This window comes from Echinops telfairi, unplaced genomic scaffold (assembly GCF_000313985.2).
Source record: "Echinops telfairi isolate 266 unplaced genomic scaffold, ASM31398v2 ScPeMD7_5592;HRSCAF=6446, whole genome shotgun sequence".
In the NCBI taxonomy this organism is placed as follows: domain Eukaryota; kingdom Metazoa; phylum Chordata; class Mammalia; order Afrosoricida; family Tenrecidae; genus Echinops; species Echinops telfairi.
The window spans coordinates 28,870,101-28,873,525 of NW_022109491.1; the positions used below are offsets into that span (position 1 = coordinate 28,870,101).

General features: G+C 56.3%; 1 protein-coding gene across 2 annotated transcripts in view; it reads right to left on the reverse strand.

Annotated features, from left to right (window-relative positions):
- SLC4A11 (solute carrier family 4 member 11) overlaps positions 1 to 494 on the reverse strand; it is a 14,290-nt gene extending 13,796 nt beyond the window's left edge. The window contains exon 1 of one of the 2 annotated variants that reach the window (XM_045295309.1): positions 420 to 494. The gene's annotated coding sequence lies outside the window, so the exon portion shown is untranslated. Of the gene's footprint in view, positions 1 to 342 lie in introns of both variants that reach the window. The other variant, XM_045295310.1, reaches the window with a different exon arrangement.
- Positions 495 to 3,425: the final 2,931 nt, after the last annotated feature.

The window sequence follows — 3,425 nt, forward strand, 5'->3', positions numbered from 1 at the left end:
CGCGCTCGGGAGCTACCCGACGGAGCCTGCGGAGACCTGGCCGGACGGCGGAGACCAGGTGCCTGCGAACCTGCGAGCGCCCACGCAGCGTGCGCCGGTTAGCGGCTGGAGGGCTGAGCCGTGGGGCGAGGTGGACCCGGACTCACCTCGCAATGGCCGGTGAGGGCTGTGCCCGCGCTGCTTTATGCGTCCTACCGGCCCGGCTCCCCGCCCCCGGGCCGGGGGCCTCCTCACTGCCCCGCCCGTCCCTGCCCCGCCCTATCCTTTCTGCTGGGGCCTCACACCCTCCTCCATCTCCTCCTCCTCCAGGAAGCACACCCCGACGGACCAGACTAGACGCACCAGACTCGCGGCGCGTTTGCTGGCTCCGCCCTGCACCGCCGCCCGGCCACGCGGCGTCGAGTGTATTCGCAGCGCACCTCGCGCAGAGCCTCTCTCTGTCCTCGTTGCACCCCGCAGCCTTCCCTCGGGTCAAGGTCGTGACTTGCAGCTTCTTTCCTTCCTAAGATGGCTCCGACTGCCTTCCTGGACTGGCGGGAGCCCAGCCCGGGACGCGCCTTCTCTGGCGCCTCGGCTCCTGCGAGCCGTGGGGGGTGGGGAGGCGGTGGCATGTGCGCGCCAACGGGGTTCCTACTAATCTAACCCGCGTGATGGGCCCCTGGACGGATGCTCTGGCGTCAGATTGACCCAGGACCGCCCTTCGACACCCCCCCAGTGTGTAGACCTCCTTGTCTCCACAATTCTGGCCACCAGCCAATCAGGCTAGCAGCAATTCCCGCCTTACCCTCCTCCCCATCCCTGCTGGGGCTGTGTCCTTGGCCATTGACCCTCAGGCTTAAAAGGGCAGGCGCTGCTGACCGAGGGTGAGCCCATCTCTGCTCTGCGCATTGTGGTGACCTCCATGCACATCACCGGAGGGGCAAGGCTGACCCGGCTGCTGTCCAGCCCGAGGCGGCCGTGGGTGCCACCTTTGGTGGATGGGGCCCAAGCGCTCTTCCCACCTGCAGGGGGTTGCTGCTGCAGACACCCACTGGGGCTTTGCCCTGAGAAGGGAGGAAGTGTCTGGTTGAAAGTTTCTTACGTTCTGATGAGCCGTCCCTGGCAGGAGACGGGCTTGTCTGCCTGAGCTTCCCTACCCCCCATCTCCACCCACCACCCTTTAGGACCTACTCTGAAAATCCACTAGGTAGACCTTCAGCACCTGGACCAGACTCCCCAAATCCCGAGGTAGTGGTGCAGAAGAACAGAAGGACCAACTTGCCTAGGGAGCAAGGGTAGGTGGGAGGCACAGGGGCTGGACCCCCTGAAAAGCCACCAGCAGCTCCCCCACATCGGACACTCCCGGCCCACCCCTTCGAAGACTTCACCCAGGATTGCAGGAGCAGCCCATCTGAGATGCTACTTCCACAGTTGTCTCCTTCCATTGTCCACCTTCAGTCCACTGGGACCTGCTTTTTATCCCCACCACTCTCTGGGAAAGGGGGTTGCTAATCCCAGTAGAGTCAGCGATTCAAATGCACAAACTGCCTGGTGGGAGAAAGCTGAGGCTGTCTGCTGCGATAAAGATTTAGTCTGGGCTTGCTGGCTAGGAGTTGGCAAAAGCTCTTGTCAGGTCACCCGGCTTCATCTCTGTTGCCTCCATCTGTTCTCCTCCCCACCCCACCCCAGACCTCAGCAGCACTCAGTGCCAGCCATCCTTCTTTTCTCCAGCAACTTGCCCTTCTCTTCCTCCCATCTCCGGCTCAGACGGAGCTGGCAGTGTTGATTGGCCCCAAGACTCTTTTCCTACATCCATAGTGGGACTATCAAAAACCCTATCTCCACTCCTTGAGTTCCTGACCTCCTTTTCCCTCCCCACCGCCCCTCTCCCTCAATCAAACAAACAAACAAGTGCGTGTGGCTAATTGACAATTCAAATGAGATTCACAAGAATGATGCGCCTCATCCCAGGACATTGTAGAACACACAGGGGGCAAAGTTCTGCAAACCTCTTCGCCAGAACCAAACACCTTGAGGGAAGGGCTCTCCGGGCTTGGGGACTTAGGACCACAGTCTTGGGGGGTCAGGCATTTAAGTCAACTGGCAGCACATAGTCCAGAAAGCCCATGTTCTGCGTCTTGGCTTGATGATTAATAACTGGGATCTTAAAAGCATGCAATCAGCCATCTAAGATGCAACTATATTAGTCTTGCCTAGTCCAGAGCAAGGAAGAGAGCAGAAAACCAAGGATTCCAGGAAGCAATCCCAAGGACTAACGGATCTGGTGAGCCACAGCCTGATACCAGAAGAACTCCTGATCAGAACAAGGGAAGGAGGTCAAAATGCAGAATAAAATTCGAAACCACGCTAGGAACTGAAAATAAAGGGAATCCAGGACGGATGAGCCCTATAGGACCAGTGGTGTGAGTGGCAAAACAGGGAGGGTAAAGGGAGAATGGGTAGGAAAGAGGGAACCGATTACATGGAACTGTGTGTGACCTCCTCCCTGGGGGACAGACAACCGAAAAGTGGGTGAAGGGAGACGTCGGACAGGGCAAGATATGACAAAATACCCATTTATAAACTATCAAGGGCTCATGCGGGAGCGGGGAACGGGGAGGGAGGGGAAAAATGAGGACCTAATGTCGGAGGTTTAAATGGAGAGAAAATGTTTTGAGAAACGATGTACAAATGCGCTTTACACAATTGATGTGTGTATGGAGTGGGATAACAGTTGTATGAGCCCCTAATAAAATGTTAAAAAAGAAAAAAAAATCGAAACCACGCAAAAAGACCAGACTTACTGGTCTGATAGAGGCTGGTGGGACCTCTTGAGACCTGTGGTCTGGACACCCTTCAAGCCTGGCATTGCACCCACCCATGGGGATCAACTTTCAGCCAAACAACAGATGAGCCTCTGAAGTGAACAGTAACCCCAGGGAGGGATGTTCTCCTCGTTACAATCAACCACAGGAGACCCAAAAGGCATTTGCCCCAAAACCAAGTTTAGAAGGCAGGAAGGGGCCGGCGAGACGACCGAGTGGGAGGAAGGAGGATGAGTGCTGTGATGCGGGAGGGATTGTAAGGCATGACAAAATGTATGACTCGTCCAATGAGACATGGATTCGCCCTGCAAAGGTTCACCCAAACTGCAGTAAGAAGTACAACAAACAACAACATGGTGGACTCAGTTGTTCAAGACCTGGGAGTCACCCGGACTCACTGGCCCTCATCGTCCACATGCAATCAGTCCACCAGCAAGTGTTTGGGGGTTTACCTTCAAAAGACAGCTAGATTCTGCCCATGTCTTCAGCTTCCACTCAAACCCTGCCCAGCCTGCAGTGTTTTTATTTCCTCACCTCCCTCCCAGAAGCCATTCCCCATTACCAAGGGCTTCCAAACCCTCTGCTGTGACTGTGTGTGTGTGTGTGTGTGTGTACAAACCC